Genomic DNA, 27,122 nt, shown 5'->3' with positions numbered 1-27,122 from the left:
ATTTTAAAATCCCTATTTGGGGGCCTATTAACTTGATGGAGCTTTGAACCAGAAATTTAAAACTTTGACCCACATAGCATTTCCCACTACACAGCCACACTAAAGTGCTCTCAGATATCAATCTCATGGTGAAACAAATCAACGGTCATACACAGAATGACACACAGCTGCACAACAAAACCAAATAATCAGTCTCTATTTTGGTCGGCGGTGTGCAGCCGACTCTGTGATTGATTCTGAACAACCTCAGAGATGGTTACATACGACCTTTCCTCTCCACTTCTCGGCTGATGATAAATGCGGTCGTCAGGTGGGCCCCCCCTCTGACCCCCCGAGAGCCTGTATTCTTTTGAACGCACAGCCTGATTACCCTCGAGAACGCAAACATACAGACACACACACGATACACACATTTGTGGCCTTGGGGGAAATGAGTGTGAGGGTCAGATCGCTATGTCTTGTCCTCTGTTCGGGGACAGGTGGGATCCCCCCCCCCCAAAAAAAAAAAAAAACACCTGGGTCATTCACTGTGGCTGGTCAGAGAGGGGGGGAGATCGGTTTGTAGACAGTGAAGCTCAATGTGACACCTCCCCAAATGCAATCTTCTGTCTTCTCAAGGGAAATGGATGGTTGATGTAGAAGCTGATGATGCACTGAGCAATTTATTATATATCAGAACACCATACTAATACTGAGTAGTTCTGTCCTTTGCCCCTGAAATCAGTCCTTTGTGATGTGAACTTCCTCAGGATATGAACATCCATGTGGAATTCTCACCTCTTTACAGTGTAATCCAGTTTCATGTCCTCAGTCAGTTACTGCGGTCAAGTTCTCTGAGCGGACTGTCAACTATCCCAACACTTCACTCTTCTCAGACTTGTCTTTTTGTTCCTGTGGATCGAATCGGTGACGGCTACAATATTTTAATTAAATTAATCCTTAAAGCCCCAGTATGTAACTTATTTGGCTTTTTATTAGCAAAAATCAAATATGTCTTTCATAAATACGTATTTCACTGAAGTGGAATCACACCCGCATACAAATGAAAGTTTTCTGGTACCTTAGAATGAGTTGTTACAAGTCGTTACAAATACATAAGTGGGCGACGCACCGAACCGAGGCGGCCATGTTGCATCGCCATTTTTTACGTTGAGTGGAAGCGTGACCGTAGGTAACCACGGAAACTCAGCGGAGCTGTCGGCTCGGCCTGTTAAAACTGTCACCACTGTGTAGTGTGAGGAAGGACGGAGGCACTGGTGTTGCATTCAGGTGCAGTCAGGCAGACGGCCGTTGGCAAACCAACCGGATGTCATTTTACTCCACCAGAGAAAGACGGTAAAACGTGGGTCAGGTAAACAATACCACATCACCATGACAACATATTGTCACGCCTGTATTGTTTTGCCTCGTGCTGGTGGACCACTTGTTTACATAGAGGCTTGTTTATCCTGTTACATGCAGCGTCTGTTGTCTGTCTGACGTCTGCCCCATTTCATGTGAATGCAACATCAAGAATACGTTCCGATATGCAACTGTACAGCTAGATGGGGGGAATTCCTACATGCTATACCTTTAAATTATTCATACCTTTAGTTATTTTTTCTGTGGTATTTTGTCTGACTGCAGGATATTAGACTTCAACCTACCACAGTATAGCCTTATTTCAAGAATGCACCACCTCTGTTGTGTGTGAGGCAACTGCACCACTGACCTCCAAGCTTCCACCACATGCGTGTGTGCTGCAACCACCAGCTCTGTCCCTCGACATTTGCAGGTTACTGGAATGTTAGAAAGACATGCACACTGGGTAGATCTAAATTGCCCTCGGTGCATGAATATACAGTAAAAGGCCGAGTCGCAAATAGAAGCCTGGTCTATTTCTATTTTCTGCAAGGTCTAGTGAATGAACAAAACCTCCCAAAGCTCATGATCGCCCATTTGAGCAGTTTCTAAGCTGCTTCATTCGTACTAGAGTTCTCAACGGGCCTGAAAATTAAGACCTGACCCGGTCCAACCTGTGGGTGTTGAAGCTAGGACGTGACGCAGGTCGAAGCCTGTGTGCCGAAGCAATGTGAGTTTTTTGTATATGTTTTTGACTCGAACCTATCGCGCCTAGTTGTGTTGTTGCAGCCAGCCCAGCCTTTATACAGCATGTGGCCCGACCACACATCTTTCCTTCTATCCGTAGTCTTCTAAGCAGTAAGAACAGAACGATTTGAGAGGATTTTCCATCTTTGCTGAGGACAAGATTTGTTCAAAATCGGATAAAAGCCTGTCCCATATAGACGCCTGTCTCTAATAAAGCCGGGTCAGTTCGGCAGTTGAAGCAAATAAAAGCCTGGACTTCTATTAAAGAAGTTATGGTAAATGTGTGTGCATTATCCGTCATTATATGTTGGCCCTGGCAACCTGTCCAGAGTGAACCCCACCCTCACTGGGATTGGCTTCAGCCCTCCCTCAAACTTAACCAAGCAAGTCGTTGGTTAAGGCTGGTAATGAAAACAATGGTTTTCTTGTTATAATATACATATATGTAATATATATATATATATATATATATATATATATATATATACACTGTATATAATTAAGGTCTTTGTCCTTGTTTTTTTTTTCTTTTTTTTAACAATTTATTTATTAACATTTTTCATATAGCCTACAGTTTACAGCATCAATAGCAACAATATAATTCCAAATTCCACCCAAACCCAAATCCTTCCCAAACCAAACCCTGTGGGCCAACTTTTGCCTAAAAAAAATAAGAATAAAAAAATATAGAAATAAAAGAATTAAAAATAAATAAAAATTACAATAACGATAATACTATTATTAAACAATACATACCTATATTAATTAATTAATTGAAATAAATTAAAATCATAAAAAAAGGAAAGATGCAGCAAAGGTCATGACATTGGCAATGGAGAAGCACTCTACTCCTACAGGTGTGCTACAACCAACAACCACCACTATACCATTGGCAATACTCAACTAGTTTAGGTCTTAGTCCTTGTTGATGTATCTGATGTATGTAGCACCAAGGAGACAGGACCAGATACCAAACATGATGATGATATTTCTCTCCTTTGTTGTTGTCTTATTAGTCGAATGCAGTTTGTTGTAAAGCACATTGAACCCATGTATATGCCACTCAGGAGGATTTACAAGAATCCCTTTCAGACACATGTTCATATAGTGCGTATACCCACATTAAATACACAACCTTGTAAATAACACCCCATTGATGTGTGTGACACCTCAGTCGAGAGGATATTTAACCCTGCAGTGGTGAATGTTGGCATGGAGTCAAGCGGAAGTGAGGGGAAGAAAAGGCTGCCTGCTGAATTATTGAAAGCGTGGGGGACATTTCAAGAACAAAAGAGTCCCCGTAGATAAATGTCACTCCGATGTGCTTCCCTCGAGAGAATGTTCAGTCACTCTACCCACAATGCACCTTAATGCACACACATGCATACAGATACACTGGTGATCGAATGCAGAGATACCCTATACATACCTGCTGTTTACTGCTGATAAAAACTACTTCTGTTAATGTGTGTAAAGAATAGACAAGGAACGTAACTCATATAATGCTGTGGACCCTGGTTTGGTCAGAGGGTCAATGAGTTAAATCACTTGTAGGAGTTTTATTTATTTATTTGTTTATTTCGGGCATGTCAATTAAATCATCATCATCACACATCATCTTTCAAATAATACGATACACATGGCCGAAAGGGAAAGCGGGAGAAGCAAAAGCTTATCTAGTCCCGCCCCCGTTACCCACAGAATAATTATCTTCATCATAATCTTTTCATTTTCTTTTTCTTATGACATTTTGACAGAACATGTTCAGGCTGAAACTTGTGCACACCGGCACGGACGGACAGGTGCGTTGGAGAAGACCTGGTGGTCGAGTAACGTGAGAAAAAGCTCCCGCACACTGTCATCACTTGCAGAGGTTTTATTGAGCAACGTTTCGGTCCTGAGACCTTCGTCAGGTTCTGAACCTGACGAAGGTCTCAGGACTCAATAAAACCTCTGCAAGTGATGACATAACATGTTACAACAGTAGGTAGTATACAGAGCTGAAGTCTAGCTCTAGACAGTCCATACATATTACGTGTGTGTCTCTATGTGTCCATCTTGGTGAACAACAGTCTCGTCTTGTAGCTTGGCATGTCACAAAGTCACAAAGTGGTCCAATCGACAGAGATCAAATTCCAATGTACTGATTATTTGCTGGGATGGTGTGAGAGCCCTTTTATGCCATATTTATTTTATTCATCCATATCCTCTGTGGCTTTCGCCGCGCTTAACTTGAGATGTCAGAGTGCATCCCGACCACAGCACTCCGAGTGGTGGCGTTGTCCGCCCTTGCACTGGTCTGCTCAGTGGCGATCTTTCTCAGTTTCTGATGTTGCATGAAGATTCCACATCCCAGGGCGATCATTCCAATCGTCATGGCCGAGAATATGTACACGTCCTCGACATCCTCCACATCCTCCACATCCAGTGCGGCAAGGCAGAGGACTCTCCACTTTTCCCATCCATCCAGGATGTAGCCGGACATGAAGGTCCCGTCCAGGCATGTAGGTTCACCAGAACCCGCATGCCTTGTTGAGAATACTCATGAACAGATGATGCTGGGGCAGGTGTCACATGGTAGATCAGATACCCAGTTCTGGATTTAAAGTTATAGTTCACAAAAAAATGAAATTCATTCATTATTGACACACCCTCATGCTGATGAATACTCCAGAGTAGTTTTTTATTCCTCAAAGTGCATCTGGAGACCAGAGTCAATAGGGCCCGACACAAAAAATGTCCCAAATTACATCATTTCGAGTAAACTCTGGACAATATCCCTTCAGGACACGTGGATTGCAGTGGACGAGCAGTATAGAGGAAGATTAGAAGGTTTTTGTGTAGTTTTATGGACTTTTTGTGTCGGGTGCTATTGACTCTCATATAAGAATTTTGTTGGACTACTAACCGGCCTCCCGGGTCTCCAGATGCATTTTGAGGAATAAAAAATTACTCCAGAGTATTCATCAGCATGAGGGTGAGTCAATAATGACTGGATTTAATTTTTTGGTGAAGTATTCCTTTAATGGTCAGGCAACATATAATTCCCCACTGTTATTGTGGTGAGTGCACACACCACAAAACATTGGGATTTTGGTTTGGAAGTAATATAGTGTATGGTATGGTGAAACAGAGTTGTCTATGTGTGAGTTATTACAATGATGGATTGTGGTTTTCTCCTGTGGTTATGGGTTTAATGTGGGACCTGATTATGAAGATGTGGAGGCCAAAAAACATAATGTGTTAATTTGACTTTGACTTTGTTAGGGAGTGATGCCACACACTGTGAATTGTGGATTTGATTTTGCTTGTTTTCTTTGGGCTTTGCTTTCCTCTGGTTTTACTATGTTTTTCCTGTAAATAAAAGCACAGCTCAAACTAAGCCTCTTGTTATCATTTTCTGTTTTTCTTTTTTTGAACCACAAAGAAAACCCATGTTGTTGTGACATTAATACTTTTTTTTAAATGAAAATAATCTGGAAAAGGTGAAGAAACTATTAAAAAAATGTCTCCGAAGCTACACAATATGGCACTAAACAGTTTGATTATATTTCTTTTCTTCCTTCTGGATGTTTCTCTATCTTCACATGATACTTGTTCCAGACCTCTTCATTCAACAATGATGAAGGCCACTGTGTGCTTAGGAACATTCAACACAACAGAAGTGTTTGAACTGAACCATTGTGTACATGTCCTCTAACATTAGCAGCCTTCACAACAAAACACAAACCTCTCCAGTTTGACACATTTTGTGAATCCTCTGCGGGAGTTTATTTCATTTTTTGCTCTAAGATGCCCGTGCCAAAAAATAGAAAAAAAAATCAATTGTTTGTAAATTAAGTCTTTCTTTCTCAGTCTGTTACAATAAGTCTAGTTAGTTCTGTGCTGACAAAATAAAAGGGAATGCGGTTTGAAGGGTCATATCGGGTCTCCCTCACTCTCACAAGTTTCAAATGATGGGAGCCGGAGACGGAGACGGAGGAAACAAAGACATTTTCTTTCTGCTCGGAAATACGATGTCTGGAGCTGCAGAAGATTCTCCAGCGCTCCACGCAGCAGGAGGGGAGGACAGAGGGTAAACAGACAGTTACTTCCCATTTCTCCCCTTCCTTTCATCCCCTTTTTCTTTCCAGATCCCCCCCTTCACCCACCTCCATGTCGTGTTCTTCTGGCTATAATCTCCACAGGCCGTGATGGTGGCGAAGAGGGGGGGGGGGGGGGGAATTTGAGCACAGAGACCGCAGAAAGGCCCTGTGGCCAGAGTTTACCCCCTGTAGTCGACAGTGCATCGGCCTTGCCTTGAAGAATGGATCCACTGCTCGCTTCCTGACTGCCCCCCCCCCTCCCCACTCGCCAAAATATGTCCCCCTGTGAGCTTCCTGTGTATAATTGTCCCCAGCTGTAACACCGGGGATAAATGGGGCAGCGGGGACAACAGATTTGTAATTTTGGGGGTGAGAGTGAAAAGGGAGGAAAATTGGTAGCAGGCCACAGAAATTAGCATTCTTTTGGCTTTAGAGGACATTAAACATTAAATAGCTGCAAAGTCCCCTAAGTATTGGGGTCTTGGGAGAGAGAAAGAGAGGGGTTGCCGGGGTGGAGAGATGAGAGACGGCGGAGGTGGAGCTGCTGGTGGTGGTGGTGGTGTTGAGGGCGAGATCAGAGCTTCAGAGGGTTTTTGTTTTGGGCCACAGATGGTTGGTTTCAGCAGACTATATACCTCCTGCAGTGCTTAACCCAGGAGAGAGTGCAACTATCTATTATTGATGCTTATTTAGAAGGTTTCTCCGTGCTTCACCAGCCCTCGCTTATCAGCTTTCATGTCTGGTGCGCCGCGATATCCCAGTGAACGGCTTCCACACAATGGAGAACGTGTAATAACAACAGAAAGAGACAAAAGATCCCTCAGCAGACGGGTGGAGCACAGAACATGGAATTAGCTCAGCTACCTGTTAAATTGTGAAATTCAAATTTCACTCATTATCTACTCACCCTCATGTCGACTAAGAGCTGTGAGAATTTTCAGAGTCCTCCGTGCCTTCTCTGAGAGCAGCAGTATTTGTCCATAATGGTTGTCAATGGATACCAATTTTCTTCGTCCAAAAAGACACACCAAAAAACATCCAAATGCCTCCATACTGCTCGTCTGTGATGTCCCTCTTGTATTGAAGCCCCGACGTGAGAAATTGTTCTGAAAAAAATTAAATAAGTCTATATTTTAAGCTTGTTTGTAGCGGAAGCTCCCAGTGTCTCAGTTCACTGCTCAGGCGGAAAAATTTCTCGTGTCGGGGCTTCAATACAAGAGGGACATTATATTGGAAGAAGAAAGTTGGTATCCATTGACAACCATTATATGGACAAATACTGCTGCACAGACCCCCCCGTAAGTCAGAGAAGGAACGGAGGACTCTGAAAATTCTCACAGCTCTTAGTCGACATGAGGGTGAGTAGATAATGACTGAAATTTGAATTTTGGGTGAACTATCCCTTTAAAGAACCAGTTTTTATCCCTCACATATTAGCTGTGACTTTGTGTCACTGATGAAGATGATCAGTAATAAGTGTAATAAACATGGCAGCACCATGACAGAGAGAACCACAATGGTGGAGCAAAAGTTGGGACTACGTCACTGCTAGAGAACAGTGTTTGCTCACATCATATTAACTTCATTGGCTTCCAGTCAAGTTAAGTTAAGTTAATTGATTTTTTAAGATTTTAATGTTGCCCTTATTCATCAGAGATATTCACATTCCACAACCACAGTAGAGCATTCTGGTCATCTCAACATCTTCTCAAGGTCCCATGGTCAAAATTGAAGCCTTTTCCACACAAATTTTCCCACTCTGTAACCCATTTCCAAAAAAATACTGTTTTTGCATTCCTAAAAGGCCGATTCTGTCTGGACGAAGCGGCAAAACGACAAAAAACTCCGTTTGGATGGACTCTTGGGTGCGTTCACAGTAAGAGTGTCGGGAGCGTCGCGGAAGCCAGAAGTCATTATTTTGGATTTGAATTTATGTATTCAGGATAACCCCTTGAGATGGATCATCTCATTTCCGAGGGGGTCCTACCGCAAAATGATACAATAATACAAAGTCAAGTAAAGAAAAAAGAAATACAGTGAAATTTTTCAATGGAGGCCGGCGTCGACGGGCGTCGTTGTTATGAGCCTTTTTATTCAGGATGGCTTTTAACGCCTAGTAGCCTGTAAAATCTTCTTTTCATCTTGTAGCCTACCTTTTTATGATTTTTAAGATTGTATCATATATTGTGTTCTCTTGAGTGAGGGCTATCCAAATGATTGTTGATTCATTGATTGATGGTAGAGATATACTGCCCTACCACGCAAGAAGGGGGTACTCATTTTTTGTCAAAAATTAGATTTTGACATTTTTGGGACTTTAAAGGTCTGTTACATCATGTGGATGAATACCTTGACTCAAGGTTATCTTATTTGGGATATTTGCGGGTGGATTTCACAGTATCTCCCAAAAACTGCGGTGAAACAACAAGAGAACACAGTACCTAGAGTTACCTTTTTCTCTCTGTGTATAGAACTACCCAAAGTTGCAGTGAAACAAGAGAACACCATAACACGAGTTACCCCTTTCTTCCTGTGTATAGAATGTTCAACACGTCCTACTGTACAACAGGCTATACCATTTTAGAACCAATGGGAGTTTCCCCTTTCTTGTGTTGTATGGCCAGCTTATATTTTGTCTCAATGCACAAACAGACAGAGGTAACTCTGAGATAAGGGTACAATGTTAAGTTTGAGTTAAATATTTCAGAATCCTAAGTTCAATACAGTTGACTGGACAACAAAAATACTTTAAACTCATTTTTCTCAGAACTGCACTCTGAGGAGTTACCCCTTTCTTCCGTTTTAGGGCAGTATAGAAATGGGAGGAATTTGCTTTAATATTCCATGGTTTATTTATGCATGTAAAGGTCACCTTAGAAAAGAAGACATGGACCTGCCATGCCTTCTTTGATTAAAAAGCTGGTTCAAATTCTATATTAATCCAGTCCACAGATAAATCCACCCTGCCTTTAGTCAGAACTGCACTACAAAACCAGCCATCATGACTCTGGAATTGGCTCAGTCATGTCATAAGCCACCTGGACCCAACATCCACCCTGGCATGATTTGGTTTCTGTGAGTGTTGTTCTGGCCTCCATATGGACCTGGTCTCAAAAAGATAAAAAGTGATTCTGCAGAAGCAGAGACACAGACTTTTTTTTTTTTTTATCCCACACAATCTCCTCCTATGATGCAACTCCAGATTCAAGTGTGTTATGGTTCTGCATACAGATAAGAGGAGTGGTCTTCACAGGTCTGGTAGACTCTGACTGCAAAAAAACACATGTCATCTGGAGGCCAGACTGACTCAGTGTAGTTGGGTTCATCCCACTTCATACAGGTTCCTCTGGAGCCAAAAAGGGCTTTATCCTTCTTTTACTGTACCACCAGCTGAACAACGCTGTTAAAGTGGTCCAACATGGTGGCTGAGTGGACCACCATGGTAACACATCTGGTGCAGTGCATGTGGACCACTGGCAAATTTGATGCCACTGATATGGGGGATTCAGATCCAAAATTAGAACCAATTAATTTGTGTATTTAATGTTCAAAAGCCAATTCTCATGACTTTTCATTTATTTATTTATCTATTTCTTTGTTTATTTGTGGTGACAAGGGACAGTTACAAGATGTCTCATTTATCAAATCAGAAACACACATAAATTTGTCCTTTTTGACCTTTCATTAAATTGTAAGTGAGATTATTCACCATGTAACTGACTGGCATTTTACATGCATATAGAATATGAATTATCCAGGCTTTGGTTTAAGATTTTTTAGACCTGAGTGTGGATTTGACATCAGAAATAAATGGAATATGGCTGCTGGTGTCTCCTATCCAACGAATTCTCCCATTTTGCAGATTGCAAATTTGCCTGTGACAGATTCTAATGAATTACAAGTTCCTTCCTGCAGAAGTGTAATAACAATTTTTTACATTCAGTGCAGTAGGGTTTGTTTGTTCTCTGCAGGTCTCTTGTGGTGAGAGGCAGAAATTAAACCTGGCTCCTGTTTCTGCAACCTGCTCAGAGCGGTCCCACCTTTCATCTGCCTGTCGTCGCCATAGCATGAGGCTGCGAATGAAAACAAGATGTGATAGACTGCCTGTCATCTCCACGCACGCTTGATGTGCTTTAATTAATTATGCTCGGCAAAGAAAAGTCAGAGAAAAGAACCCAGAGAAATAAACTTTTTTTGTGTTGTTTCTCTGCTGCTGGCTCTCATCACTGAATCTCTGCCTTTGAAGTGGCAGTTGATGTGAAAGCAAGTGACCTCAGGTTCTCCTCCCTCTTTCTTTCCCTCTGTCTTTTTTGTTTTTCTCTTCAGCCCCCCATCTGTGTGCCGACTTACTCATCAGGGAGGGCTAAAATCAATTTACCAACCTCTTAGTCCATCACCGGTGGATCTTTCGCTTATTATGGTTTTCCCACAGCTCACCTTCAGCAAACGCCTTGTGCGGATCTTATTGCACCTTGCTTTCATTTCACGCTGTCAGCAAATGAGCACTGAGTGCATCCTAACTTGATTTGCCTCTCTGTATTTACACTTCCCATCACAAAGTACTCTGACCCAGAAGCCCCCCGGTTCCTCTCGAGTGTTTCTAATGCAATAAGTTCTTTGTTTGTAACAAAAGAAAAAAAAACTGTCTGTGGTATAAAGCAGATTTTTATAACGATTTTTCAAGGTGCTCTGATTTGTTGTCAATTGACCCGCTTAGAAGTAAGGTGAATATCTCTAGCCTATGCTGATTTTTTCATTATTACATATTGTTCCATCATAGTATAAATAATAACTTCTGTTGAGTAGGGAGACTGGGGACAGTTGCAACACTTTTTACATTTTTATCAGTTACTCAGTGACTAGGCTCACCAGACTTTTATAGATTAAACATACATGTGTCCGCTAATTAGTCATACCATTTAAAGATAGTTACATATGACACATCAATCACGATATCCATTTGAATATAAGAATCCAGACGTTGCAACTGACCCCAAACATGGGGACAGTTGCAACACGGATAAGGGACGGTTGCAACATATTAAACATATTAAATGTCACTAATCAACTTTGATTTTTGTCTCAATAAGCAAAGTATTCCTAAACTATGCATTGTCTTACAATAATACTATATTATTATTTAGTTATTTAGTAATATTTATCAGAGAACAGTTGCAGTTTTGTTTTGTGTAGAACATACAGTAGGCCTTGAGTCAATGTGCAGAGGTTAACAGTGGTAATAAAACTCAATAGCTCAGTGTGAGACAAGAAGAATTGAACTATTTGCAACACAAAAAACTTTTATAAACATACTTTTGGATGATTTCTTCACTGTATGACATCAAATAAATTCACTTTTCTCCAATTTCCATAGGAGAATATATGGCTATTGTCCCATGGAACAAGATATATATAGGCTATAGATACAAATTGCATATTTAATTACAGGAAGTTTTCTGGGGAATTATTTTAAAATCTTTAGCATTAGTATATCATGGTTTAATATAATTGGCTGTTCTGTTCATCATGAGAAATAGATATATTGTACCTATTTTAAGCTAAAAATGTTACATTTTATACATTTGCATTTGCATGTGTTTCCATATTCAAATGGCAGTTGTTGCAACCGCCCCCACTCTATCAGCCATGACAAAACATCATGCTAGACACAATGACACTGACACATGCTGACCATGTCATCTGGTCAGGACAGTATGACAACAATACAGCTCAAGAAAAAAGCTACTTTCATACCTCCAAAACAACTTTGTGTCAGTACAAGTAGGAGCAGATGCTGAATATGTCTTCTCTATTCTTGGTGGGCAGAGGGTCACCTTGGTTTTGAAAGGTGCTAGAGAAATAAAGTTTATTATTATTATTATTATTATTATTATTATTATTATTATCATCGAGTGTCATCACTCTAGCATGTTTCTGATTGGACAAATAAGGCTTGTTGCAACGGCCCCTTGTTGCAACTGTCCCCAGTCTCATCTATCTAGGGGGTGGGATGGTTCTACTACATGTGAGTAAACATTTTGCAGTAGGCCTTCCACTTCCACTTGCGTACTGTGCCTATGGTTTCAGATTACTCTCCCGGTCACTGCCTGTCTATCAACCAGATTTGTGTTTAATTAAATCAATATAATCATAGATAAATGCATATCAAAGTTGCATCGCAAGCGTATTATAGCAACACTGACAGCGCTTTCTATTGGTCAAGAGATGTGCATTCTTGTGCAGTGAGACAGCAACATAAAGGTGTCTGATTGGTCAATTAGAAGCTCATTCCAGACAGGCTGAGTGAGCAGCGGCAGTCAGAACAAAGTGCATTAATCAGTTCAATAAGGGACACATCTTTTAGTGTCCGAATACGGGGAGATTTCTTATGTTAGGGGTCAGTTTGTAGGGTATAGGGTGAAATTGGTGTTCTTTTGTTAATGATATAAAACCATCTGTACATTCCCTTCTTTGCCAGTGGACACTGTTTGCCAAATATTAGCTATGTCCCTATTATCTATCCTATATTAGAGTGTTCATTAGAGCTAGGGGGCTACTGGATGATGATGTAAAGTCAAATGTATTTATGCAGCACAAAGTCACCGATCATAAATTGGCCATGTGGGGATACAGCATTGTCCTCCGACCCTTTAATGATTATTATAGACTGTAAACATTAATGAATATGATCTAGGAGGACATTAGGAAACTTCCAGGTGCAGCCACTTCTTGTATTTCCCAGATTTATGAAGCACATGAGGACAAAGGATCCTATGTTCAACACAATATTAAACTGTGGAGACACTGGAAAGATATGGCCCTGCACCAATCTGTTGTGGCAATTGGGGCTGCTCTATCAGAGGATGTTCACATCTCCTTGAAAGACATTGAAATATGACAGAATGTCTCATTCTCTTCAGGTGATATTTTATCATTATTATTGTTATCACTGTGCTTGTAACTGTTTTGTGAGGTTCTTTTTGGTATCATTCTCCTTACGCGTGAAGCCAGGAGGAGGGTTGGTGGGCTGATGAGACCACTGGTGGATCGGTCCTCCAGTCTGGTTGATGATTGTCTTCTCAGATACCATATACATATTTCCAAGACAGAGGCAGAGTCATCTCCTCATCCTCTTCATCTCCCATCAGTCTCTTGTGTGTTTTAGTTTGAGAGCTACATCGTCTGTCTAAGTCTGTTTTGGGGTTAGATCATCTTTGAGCTTGACTTGTTTGTTGTTTTGGTCTTGATCCACCCAAGTGGTTTTCATGTAAATCCCTTTTCATAAGCTCACTTTGTCCTGGTTGGAGACATCATGAGGCTAATTGTTCATGTTGTATCTCAGATACCTCAATTATTTATGACATGATGTTTCTGAGCTGCATTAGCATCAGTCTCTCTTCTGCTACAGCTCAACACTGTGAATTACAAATGTTCCATACATGCTGAATTGAGCCTTTCATCTTGAAGATTTATTTTACTTCAGAGTCCATTACACCTGGTATAGTGTGGATCCAAATGTCTCCCAGTCAAATTGTATGGTCCTGAGCACTTATCTGAAATAATCTCCATCTCTCCACATCAATGGAATCACCATCTGCTCACTCCACAAGGCCAGAGCGACGCAAAACTCTTAAAACGCCTGGGCTTCTGTCTTTTAACCCGACAGACAATACAGACATCTGATGGCTCATTTTGCTTTTGAATCACACTGAGACCTGTGATAATGTTGTGTCAATGTGGGATAAAGGTCAAAGCAGTTTTTTTTCTTCTTTTTTTGTGTCTTTTAAAAAGACAGTTTGAAGCGAGGCCATCCTCAGTGTTCATGTTCATAAATGAAATGCAAGCTGACTCTTTTAAAATGACTGAGCCTCATATTGAAATAGATTAGAATCATAAATTGAAAGTCGAGTATGATTTAGATACAAAATAATTCAAAAATATGATCTTAAAGTGATGGATTGTTTTTAACATGATTTTATAATTGTGATATTATTATTATTATTATCATTATTAATAATTAATGATTTTAGTAGATGAAGTTTGCTGCAGCTCTGTGACAGTGGTTCAAATCCCTAATAGTCCACATGCTGTGTGATAGTAAAAGTGCAGTGTGAGTTAATATTCCTTGTAGCTCAGTATAAGTGCAGTTCATTTGGCCTGACATCACTACACACCCGCCCTCTGCTAGAATTCTCTCCCTGCTACAGAAATGAGGGAGCAGTGAATTAGATACAGAATTTGGCTGAAACTGTCTGAAAATTCAATTGTCCATCCCAAGGTCGAGCTATGGTTTCAAAAAGCTAATGCTGTGATGGTGTGGTGGTTCTGTTTTATTTTTCTTTGTTCAGACAGCAGAACACAGCCAGCAATGCTATGTGGGGTCCATATGGGCCCCACTTGGGCTGTGGGCCCCAATATGTAGCTTGTGTAACGGAGGGTCCGGGTGCACTCACTCACCCATAAAGGACGTGCAAACCCGACTGCCAAGCGGTCATTGACCTCTTGGCACAACAGTTTGCATCGTTGCCCGCCCGTGCGGGAGACCAGAGGGTCCGAACCCCACCAGGGGCAGTCCGTACCGAAACACAACGCAGAGGGCCAGATTAACATTGGCTACACTTGCACCGAGGATCCATATAAGCCCTCGCTGTGGTAGCCCCATATGGACCCCACGTAGCATTGCTGGCTGGGAAGCATTCTGAAGAGCTGAGGTTGACCGACAAGTTTGGGTTGAAAGAGAAAAGTGTGGTGGATCCATTTTTCCACGCTCCAACAAGCAATAATCAGCTGGACAGTTGGTGGTTTATCTTCACGTTTTTTTTAGAGTCTAGAGTCTCTTTCCTGGCAAGAATATACTGAACCAGCATTAGAGCCAAAGTTCTTCAGGCTGAGTGAGACAATGAAGCCCCTTATGGCTTTTCCATCAAACTGTATTGACATACATGTATATCTCAGGCCCGCCCCTTCAAATATGTATCCCGTAGACATATTTTACAAACTATATGTAGCATGTAAGCTACAATAAAGCCCAAAACTCTGAGGCCATTTTCCCAAAATCACTTTTTTCAATTGATTTTGAAATGACAAATGAATTTGGAAAAAGCAAAAAACAAAACAATATATGAACACATAACACAAAAACATTTATACATATAAATACAATTGTGCATTCCTGAAATAAATTTGCATTAATACTATATCATCATCAGGTATTTTATGACATACTAGAGGCTGCATATAAATATTTCACTGTGGGTGTTTCACATATGTTATAAACTTTTATATCTATACAGATAATGTGGTATATGTGGTGATAATATAACCCCTGATGTGTGACATATGGCAACATAAATCTTATATAGGAACATAGTATAGTATGTCACATATAAATTTCTGTGTGAGATGGGTGTGATGTATTTATAGTTGAATAGGGGATTGTAAAGCATTTTGAGTGGTGCAGTCCTCTTCCATTCACTAGAATACAAGGTCTGTCACCAGCAGACAGTCGTCAGCAGTGAACAGTGTCATAGACTCAGTGAGGGAAGGTCTGTGTTAAGACTGCTAATGAGGGGTTAGTCCAGATTCTACCTTATTGAAGGCCTGGTGCATGACTGGCTCCCTTGAAATGAAATGAGTAAAAGAAAAAAAACACATTTCGTCCTAGCCTTTCAGTCCTGAAGCACATTTCATAAACGCTGTTATTGGAAGGATTTCTGAAGAGGATTTCTCAAAGTTTCTGCAGAATAGTGACAGGTAATATTTTTGTGACCCAACAACGCAGAGAACCTGTCATGCATTGATCTGGCTCGTGGAATATTTCAAAACCTCACAGAAAATGAGCAACAAAACACTGAGCTCCACGCTTTAGATTAAACAATATCGCTCTCTGCAATATCGCTCTCTGCTTGTCACCGATAACTTCACGTCTAGCCTGTGAATAGAACAGGCAGATTGGTTGGCAGGGGAAATGTAGTCAGGCACATCTCAGATATAAAGCCAATTCAAAGTTAATTACATAAAGATCAATAAAAAGAACAGATCATAGAAAAATCAAGTGTAAATGAAGAAAAATAATTAAAAGGAAGCATTTAAAAGTTAAAGTGCAATGAAACCTCAGTATATTAACATTTACAACACTGTCACTAGTGATTAGATCCTGCACAAACTCTGATTCTTCTAAATTCACTCTTAGCTACTCCTTAAAGGAATGGTTCACTCAAAATTGAAATTTCATTATCTACTCACCCTCATGTCGACTAAGGGCTAGGAGAAGTTTCAGAGTTATCCGTGGCTTCTCTGAGTTACAGGGAGTCTCGGCGTAGCAGTGCATGTCCATATAACGGTTGCAAATGGATACCAACTGTCTTCATTACAAAAAGACACACCAAAAAACATCCAAATACCTCCATGCTGCTCGTATGTAATGTCCGTCTTGTATTGAAGCCCCGAAATGCGAAAATGATCGGAAAAAAATTTAATAAGTCTATATTTCAAGCGTGTTTGTAACGGAAGCTCCTCTTCCTGGTCCGTCAAAATCTCGCGAGATTTGCGCCGGCGTCAGTGCGATTACTGATGCTGGCGCAAATCACTGCAAACAAGCTTGAAATATAGACTTTTTTCTTTTTTTTCTCCGAACAGTTTCGCATTTCGGGGCTTCAATACAAGAGGGACATTACATACGAGCAGCATGGAGGTATTTGGATGTTTTTTGGTGTGTCTTTTTGTTACGAAGACAGCTGGTATCCATTTGCAACCATTATATGGACATGCACTGCTACGCCGAGACCCCCTGTAACTCAGAGAAGCCACGGAGACTCTGAAACTTCTCCCAGCCCTTAGTCCACATGAGGGTGAGTAGATAATGAGTGAAATTTGAATTATGGGTGAACTATTCTTTTAAATCATCAGTTACTTTACTTTGCCACATTTTAAGTCAGGAGTCCTAAGTTGTTGTTGATGTGGTGGCCATAACAAGTGTTCTAAATCCAGCACACCTGCCATGTTGTGTGACAAACAGATGCATGCTAGGTGTGGCTAACCGCTAAATGCTAATATACCAACGGTGGAACTTTCAGCTGTGACTTCTGTGTTCTCCTCCACCATCTGCTGTTCACCACCTGTCTGTCTCTTTCTGATCATCCCTGTGTGTTGCTGCAGCTCAGTGTTTGGATACATGGAGGAAGAGGAAGAGGAGGAGGAGGAGGCGGCAGCGAGACGGAGGCCGAAAGGACTTGTTATATTTTACACTGAGGATTAACTGTGGAGAGAATAGATGTTGGATTTACTGGAGATTGTGACTTCACAAGGCACAAAAGTGATGTTTAGACAAGTGAGTGCAACAGACTGACTGTTGTGACTCACAAACTACTACATCGCCTAGCAACGTGGGATTTTTTGTGTTTGTCAGCTGCAGCCATTGTGGAAAAGTGTTTGTTTTTTTTAATCTCCACCAATTCTGCTGTTTCCTTCTGTTGTGCAGGAGCAGCAGCTGTGTGTTTATGCAGTTTAGCATCGTTACATAACGTGTGCAGACTCCCACCAACAGTGCAGCTACATACCTGCATATACTGGACCTACACATGGTCATCTAATGATGTCCTCATTTTGTTTTTTTTCAAAGGTTCAGTAGCTGCCAACCTGCCCACTGCCAACATATGAAGTGTAGCTCGCAGCAGCTGGAGACAGCAGTTCCTTGTTCTCCTCTTCAGCCTCAGTGAGTTTGCAGAAGCAGCTCATTAACCAGTTCTCCACCTGAACAGAACCAGAGCCACCCTCAGCAGCTTCAGTCCACGGTGGTGGAGGTAAAGTCTGTCTCCAGTCCTCATGCAACCCTTTGTGCAGGATAACAGTCTTATGTCAGGAGCCCATCACAACCATACTCCTGCTCTAAGAGTCTTTATGATGAAACCCCATGAATTACACGCTTATACTGGAGATTCTCCATGGTTGATGTAGACATGTCCGAAATTGAAACTTTTGCCTGTATCAGATATGTGAACACTTAATTTCTGACTCCGATAACAACCCATACTGATATATGCAGGCTTTTTTTTTCACCAAAACTAATTTTTGGTCATATCACATATCTTCTGTTGGGAATTAACACGTTGTGCCCACTTTTATTGTAATGCCCCACTGGAGGCATACCACAAATTAACATGTGGGTTTGTTTACAACAGAACAGCGTGTACTGTAGTGAGAACACATGGACTATAATTGTGCGTCTCTAGCAGCAACAACAATAACTAAGTAGTAGCGGACCATCACTACTTAAAGGTACATTGTGTAGGAATTACTCCCATCTAGTGTTGCGGTTGTATATCACAAGCAACTCAATCGTATTTTTCATGCTGCATTCACATGAAATTGGGCAGACGGCAGACGGATGACAGCCGCTGCACGTAACGGCATAAACAAGCCTCTATGTAAACAAGTGGTCCGTCAGCACCAGGCAGAACAATACACGTGACAATATGTTGTCATGGCGATGTGGTATTGTTTACCTGACACACGTTTTACCGGCTTTCTCGACGGCCGTCTGCCCGACTGCAGGTGAATGCAGCATCAGTGTAACGCTCCATTCCTCCTCACTGCGTTACCGCGGTGACTTTATGAACGATATGAACGTCTAATTCAGAGCTGAAAGGAACACGTCAGTTTGTTGATGGGGGGGGATTACTGATTAATGAAAAACAGACTTTTTAACAAAATAATCGATTTTCGTGAATAGATAACAGGAGAAGTTACACAATGTCCCTTTAATTAGCTATGAAATCCAGGCATTATGTGATCGGGAGAAAGAACGATAACGATATGGACAGATATTAGCCTACATTACTCATACATTAGTTGGCCGATATTTCTTTGGTAAATTTGCCCGTGAACTTGCTATGCACAGCACAGCAGATGATGACATTCAGTGTTGTGCCTTTTATTTTGAGTCACGGCACATCATATGAAGAGCCACTCCAGCCGGGGGTCAGTAGGTTGTGTTATTAATTGCCAGCTCATCTTGTGATGTTGCTGTGTTTCTCACTTATTTACTTTTTTTTCATCATTACTATAAAAATGCTAACTAATGAGAAAGCAAGTACAATCTGTGATTAATTGCCTGAAGGTCAGACAATTGACCTGACAGAACTTGTTCTGCTGTGGGCGGTGGTGTTTGTGTGTGTAGTGTTAGGATTGCTAATGAAAATAAGGTTACCGAGTAGCTTTCACATGAAATCTCTCTGCTGCATTCAAGTGCAAAAGAATTGGAATGAGTAACTTCTCAGTGCAGAATATACAGTATGTCATGGGCTTGTTGTTGAACATGAGAAAATATGGAATATCCCCTAGATCATCCTGCAGAAAAATGCAATTAAGAATATACATATTTAATATAGAGAATGTAAATGAGACATACTGTGGAGATGGAGGGTGAGTTGTTATTTACATAAACTGTTGAGCATCTGGGTAGCACGCATTATGTGGCATGATTCATTCATTGTGCATACATAGTAATTGCAGATGATGATTTTGCTGTTGTCAATAATAGTAAACAGCCTCTGAAGTTATTGGGATCGTTTGCCTGCAGGTAATGGAGAACATTTGCATCAAATGTGTACAGATTGTTGTACCTTGTGCCTGTACCTTAGGCTGCATGGAGCTATTCCTCCTGGGCTGCAGCACCTCATTCTCTCTAATGGACATGGTGCTATCTTGCTGTGGATGAAGGCTGCAGGGAGTAAATGAAGCTAGCGCAGCATCCTCCTACTGATTCTGTCGGGGTCTGCTGCTTTCAACCTGTGGCACATTGTTTATTATAAAACATGACAACACTGACAGAGCTCCAGAGGCAACTGGTGGGCAGAGAGTGATGTGAAAAGAGACGAGTGCAGGTTTGGCTCAAGTGTAGGTTTAAACACTTACGTATAAATACTCTCACAGGGCTCTTTGATTGGTGCATCTGCACACCTGCACCAGTGTGGACCGTGGGATAAGAACACACCATGCACACTGAATGCAGTTGCTGCTGCTGCTGCTATACTGATTATGTTGTTTCTCATTCACACACCCACACACACACACACACACACACACATTGTAGCACCACATTATGTAATGACACCACATTTTGTGTGATCATTTTCACCTTGTTATGTTATAACGCCACGTTTTGTAATAAAATTATTGAATACAGAATGTAATTAACTCTGCCGCATTTTGTGATAAGTTGTAACCAATTGCATCAAAAAAGAAATTTCTGAAGAAAATGTAAAAAAAATAGTTGCATTGTGGAACAACTTTTTACAAAATGTGGCTGATTATTACAAAAATTACATCATGAGATGAAAATGTATTACATTACATCAGTGGTTTCCCACCATTTTTGGCTTGTGACACCAATCACAAATTTCTGGCAACCATCAATCAAGATGCGCCAGCTCAGATATTTTTATATGCTGCATTATATTTGAACTTAATTTATATTTAATAAAGTGAAAGTATAGATACAATTTTCTAAGATTGTGTGTGGTGTTTTCAATTTCAAAATTTCAAATTCATTTTTATCAATTACTAGACATTTCAGGCGATCTCATTTGAATTTCAGGCGACCCCACATGGGGTCCCGACCCCAAGGTTAAAAACACTGCGTTACATAATGCAACATTATAACAATGTGGCGCTACGTAACACAAACACATACAAAACAATATAAGTCATATTTTGGGCAATAAGCCGGTGCATATTCTCATTTTTCCAGGTCATAGTATTTCAAAGGAGGTTAAATCGAAAGCAACTGGATTTAGTTATTTGTCTAGGAAGACGTTTCACCTCTCATCCAAGAGTCTTCATCAGTTCATGTATGCAACTGACCAGGCCTGGGACTGGTAGGACTGGTGGACAGATAGTTGGACCAGTTGCTTTCGATTTAACCTCCTTTGAAATCATATTTTGGGCATTTGTATGCCTTGTACTGCCTAATTTCTCGTAATTGTAAGTGTTTCTATTGGTTGATTGTGTCTATTAATGTGTAATTTGACACTCTGCTCTTTGACAATTGTCTGTGAAAGGTGCTATATAAATAAACTTTCTTCTTCTTCTTCTTCTTCTTCTTCTTCTTCGTCTTCCTTTATTCAATAGAAAAGTGACAAGAGATGCAGGGAGGGAGACGGGAGAGATGATATGGAGTACATCATCTCAGGCGGGAGTCAAACTGGCGATCATTGCTCGGACTCTTCCAAAGTCCAACATAGGACGTGCTCTAACCACCCTAGGTCAAGATGCAGAGCTAGAATAGATCTATAAAGTCAGAACGATTAAAAGTAACGTCACCAAGTCCGACTGGATAATGTAGTGTAAGGTGGCAGCTGCTCTGACAGAGTTGGCAACAAAGTCACAAGGTCAGCAGCACACAAGGTTAGTGTACGTCGGGTAAAGCCACCATATGTGATAGTAAACTCTTGGATAACTGGAGCAGAGAAGTGTGTTTGCAGCAGAGGGTCACTCAGTCTTTCACCGCATTTTGTTCTTAAATACACGCCAAGCTCCGCGCGTGTGTGTGTGACAAGCTGTGACCTTCAAGGCTGAAAAATGAAGGCGACGTGAAAAGCACCGTCAAGCCGACGGCAAAGCCCACTGAGCTTCAAAAAAAAAAAACCCACTGGGTGACCTCACAGAGGCCATGTCCATGTTTATATACAGTCAATTCTGCGCAACTGTGTAAACAGCAGTGTCAACGTGGCAGGCTGCTGGAGTGAAGCGGGTCGCTGCAGTGGGTTTCAAGGGTCAACTGAGACGGCCTCAGACCTGGTCCTGGAGGACCAGCGCTGTTGCTGGTAGATTCCACTCACACTCGCCCTGGAAAACCTGGAAAACGGTTGACCAATTTTCCAGTCATGGAAAACACATGGAAAATGAGACACAAAGTGAAATGTCCTGGAAAAGCCTGAGTTGTCATGTAAAATATCACACAGTGACATCAGCTACAAGAGCTCTATATGTTTTTGTGTTGTTCTATGATATATATATATATTATCATAATTTCTAAGTATGTAAGATATTATTTCATACATAAGTCAGAGCCACAGACTGCACATCTTTAAAGGGATAGTTCAACATTTTGGCAAATTGGTCCATTGCCATAATCCCTATAGTTTTAAGAGTACGTTTGTTTCCTTTAATTGTCGGTGCAAGCTATTTTTAGAACGGTGGAGCAGAGCCGCAAGCTGCTCAGAGCTACACTACGGAGGCTAATGGGATTTCTTGGTTTCCCTCATCAAACTCATCAAATACACAATCCAACAACTCCACAACGCTCTGGTGGACAAGTTGTGACCTGCACATTCACCACGTTAAGTTAATAATGTAACGTTATGAGACAGAGTTGTTTTCGAGGCAAATGCAGAGACTTCTTACCGAAAAACTGCCCCCGACGTGAACACGCATCAGTGGTTTTGCATCTCTATCCCTTTAAAATCTGACTTCTGGAGGTGAGAGAGGAATAAACTTCAAACTTCAAACTTTATTTATTTGTATAGCACCTTTCATAAACATGCAACACAAGTGCTTTACAGTGTTAAAAGACCCGACCCCCCCCCCTACACACACACACACACACACGCACGCATACACATGCACACACACACACACACACATATAAGGTATGATATGGGTATAAGTCAAAACATAAGCCATCCCACTAAGATTAGCAGGTGGACGCAGGTTTTTTAAACGCGGGTCGACCCGCTAACAATCGGCATTTGGCTACTTTCCCATTGGGATCAGACAGAGCATAAACCAGTTTCCCCGCTTTCATCTGCGGTGCGAGACTGTGTCATGCCACAGCCGCCCGCCACAGAGTGTGAGGTCCGTCCCCCAGGGCAGACTGGCTGACCTGGGGCACCAGGACCGCGGAGGAAAGCGAGTCTGCAGCGGCCGTATGACGGACGTCCGCGGCACAACACGTCAGTTAAACCGACTGTTGCTTCTTTCTTTTTTTTTCAATCGTTTTTGGTCAGTGTTCTTTGATCTTTTGATCCCAGTCAAGGACGGTTATCTTTGTCCCTGTCTGGAATGAGAGCAGAGCTTTGTTTTGGTAGGTTACGTGATATGAGACACGACCGGCGTGATGACGTGGCGTCACGTAACGCTCAACGTCATCACGTAAATCAGTGGGTTTGGGTCTGGCGTTCCCACTGCAAGCCGATCGGAGCCAAGCCGATTGAGGGCGATTTTAACCCGCGTCGCTTGCCCAGTGGTTTGACGTGGGCCGATGCGGGTCGGTGCGCCTTTCCCACTGCCACCAAAGGCCGATTGTTAGCGGGTTTAAACTGTTTTTTTGGCCAGTGAGAAAGGGGTAATAGAAACAAACTGGTTAAATGTACAAAATAAGGTACAACTGTTGAAAAGAACACCCCTCAAAGCATTAATGGGACGGGGGATGTGTTAGTGTGTGACATAATAACATGTCGGTCAGAGTGTAGCAACTGAAAATGTCCTGAAAAGTCCTGGAAAATGAACCCTGGATTGCTGTTATAGACACTTGCATTGTGTTTCAGTTGTTATTGGTGTTGAATGCATCACTCCTCTATTCCACTAACATGTGTATGATGATGATTATAGAGAAGTAGTCCAAAGACACATTGTTTCCAGTTAGTGATAACATAAGTCTTTCACATTCAGGAAGATAATGCCTCCCGCAGTCTTCACTCAAGTGATTATGAATTCAGAGTCAGAGGAACAATAATCATAATTGCATCTGACTGTTTGTTTGAGTTGCTTAATTTATATGACTTTGACCAAATGTCATTATGTGCTGCAGCAGGAATCCACCAAAGGAAGACTCAACGAGAACAGAATCTATCTGAGCAGAAACAATTATCTTCTTTTCCTCTGGAGATAAGGTCGTAATAACTGTCAGGACCTAAATATCTCGTCTGGCTGCTGATCAACATGGTCATGCCTCGGCATCTTCCACCTCTATTAGCATAAAATGAGCATGTAATGGAATGTTACCAGACAGGAAAATCACCTTCAACATTTTTTTTAGAATATACAATATTTTTATATGAAGATGTATATTTCTGCTGAGGGTAAAAAAAAAAATCTCAAACCACACAACCTGAAAAGTAATACATGGACATGTTTGTACAGACGGAGCAAAGAGGGTGAAAGCTGTTTCATCACCTATGGGCCCAGTAGACACTGTAATTATTCATATTTTGCATATTTACATCAACTCATGGTTACGTCATTGTTGTGTTTCTAACAGGAGAGGCTTGGCCGGACTTTTCTGTAGCGCATGCTCCTGACTAGATATTTGGAATGCTCACACTGTCAGGCTCAGCGTGTTGTGTCTCTCACCTTTTTTATTTTGTTGTGTAAGTTGTTTTATGTCACTTCCTGTTTTATTTTGGTCACTTACCTCTTGTCTCTTTTCAGGTTCCTTCACTTTGTCTGCGTTCGCACCTGTATGATCACCAGCCCCCGCCCCTGATGTGTCTTATCTGTTTTTCATTGTCTCAAGGGTTGCTACTGTAGGTGTGTGAGGCAATTTTCCTGAAACAGTTATTTTACCTATGGGTCCTGAAAAGGTCTCATGTAATTTACAGAATATTATCAGAACTTAAAACATATCGAATATGCTTAGCTTACTTAAGCTCAGACATTCAAAATATTTTATTATACTTTATATATACTTTATTATACTCTCAGTAAATACATAAGTAGGCTATGTATCTACTGTTGTACCTTATTTCAAGCAGGTTTTTTTTTTTTACTTTATTAGCAAAATATTCAATGTACAGAACCAACAAGGTATTCATTAATGTGGAACAGCACATCAAACATGAAAGGACAGTACAATGATAGAATAAATGATAAAATATAGTTTGAATAAGAAGTCATAATATAAATAATCAAGGTAGTAATAATAATAATAAAAAGTGAGTAAATAAATAAATAAAAAATGGAGAAAACAGGGATGAGGAATACAATCAGATACATAGAAAAAAGTAAGAAAGGACGAGGCAGTTATGAATAAAAAGTTAGTCAGAGGTTTCGGGAAAAACTTTTCATAATTACTTAGAAATGTATTGCTTTTTTGTTGTTTTTCAAGCAAAGAGATTTAATGAGAGAATTTAGTTCTAGTAGAAAAGGGGAAAATTTAGGAATCAAATTTGCAAATTTTTGTTTGTGAATAAAGAATTTCACATAAATAATGATGAAGTTCATTAGGTGTTCAAGAGCGCAATCTTTTGGATGAGCAAAGTAGCAAATAATATATTTAATGTTAAGCGAGTTAGCAGCATTAAAAAAGTGAATTAGCAGCATTAAAAAAGTGAAGTACAAGATCACTCTTTTCACACTTTTTTTGGATATGTCACAGTAAAAAAATAAATGCAAAGATGTTTCTGTTTCGTTATTAGGATGGTACTTGGTTGTGGTTGGTTATGTGCTGCGGTGACGTCATACATTGGCTTATTATTAGTGAGTCAGTTGGACATGATTTGGGTATAAACATTTGCCATTCAAAATATGAATCTTTATTCATAAGCATTATTCATATCATCTGTATGCAATAGGTCTGGTCAAAACTAACCCGCAGAATTTTGAATTATTATGTTTACCCACGGCAACACTTACCAAGTAGCACAATTCCACAGGAAAACCAAGGACCTGACAACCCTGATTGTCTCCACTCTTAGTACATACTCATCATTCCCCAGTGTCCTCCATCAGTTTGTCTTTGTCCTTTGAGTCAAGTGTCTCAGCATTATTTTCCTTATGAATGTTGGTGGTGTACTTTGACTCACCGTCTGCCCTTTTGAACACATTTCTCTCTCATTCTTGAAACCTCTGCTGGTGCCGTGTACAATTGTTTGTGAAGTAAACCTTGTGAACCCTCCTGGATTCAAACCTCGCCGGTTCTGATATAGTGCAAACTATAATTATCTGGACATTTTTGTTTCTCAGGTTCCGAGTTCAGCATATTCAATTTGACCCCATGCTCACCCCGCAGAGAGTGATCCACATGGGCTCAGTCCCCCAACTGGGACTGGTTTGAATCCGACTCACGGCCCTTTTGTTGCATGTTGTCCACCTCCCTCTCTATTGCACTGTCTATCATAGTTAGAGACAAAAAAAAAAAGCCAGGAAAAAAAAAAAACCTTTCCAGTCAATGCCAGAAACCAGCTGATTAGAGAGTAGAAAGAAACAACAGTGACCTAAACCCATAAAAGCCCAGGCAAACAACACGGACAGCATAGACTAATATGGTGAGAAGAAAGATAATGTAGTGATTAATTAATAAATCAGATCAAAATAATAAAATAGGATAAAAGTGAGATAAAAAAGAGATAAGAGCTAAAACAAAAACATTAAAAGTAAATCAGTAACAGCTGAATAAAACAGTGGAATAGAATGAGACAAAAAGTGATAAAAGGAAAGAAAAACAATAGACAGATAACAACATTTATAAAACATATAAGACCATGAAAAATAAAATAAAGATAATGTGAATAAATGAAGGCCATAAAAGGAATAAAAACAAATAAAAAAGACTGAAGGTGTTTGGAAACTAAACAAACTAAAGTACAACAAGAATATAAATGATAATAGTGTAGTAGTAATGTTGTGTGTGGGGATTAGTGAGGTGTGTTATGCGATACTACTGGATGATATACTGTAGAATAATAATTGTAGCAGAATGCTGAACTGTTTTGGAGACCCATCCTGGTCCATGTAACTCTCTACTGCAGCTAATGTGAGATGCAAACACCCATGGGTGCACCGAAGAACCTCAGGGGACATGAAGCATTTTTTTTTTATTATTATTATTTTTAGTACCTACAGCGAGAGACTAAAGAGAGCAAGCAGTAGGATCAAGGTACAGTGTGATCTATGCATTTTCCTTTCTAGGGTAAATCCCCACATCAACCAGCTGAATGCATTAAGACACAG

This window comes from Trachurus japonicus, chromosome 21 (genome assembly GCF_045865225.1).
Source record: "Trachurus japonicus isolate A0001 chromosome 21, Traja_1.0".
Classification (NCBI taxonomy): domain Eukaryota; kingdom Metazoa; phylum Chordata; class Actinopteri; order Carangiformes; family Carangidae; genus Trachurus; species Trachurus japonicus.
Note: the sequence above shows the minus strand (reverse complement) of the source record.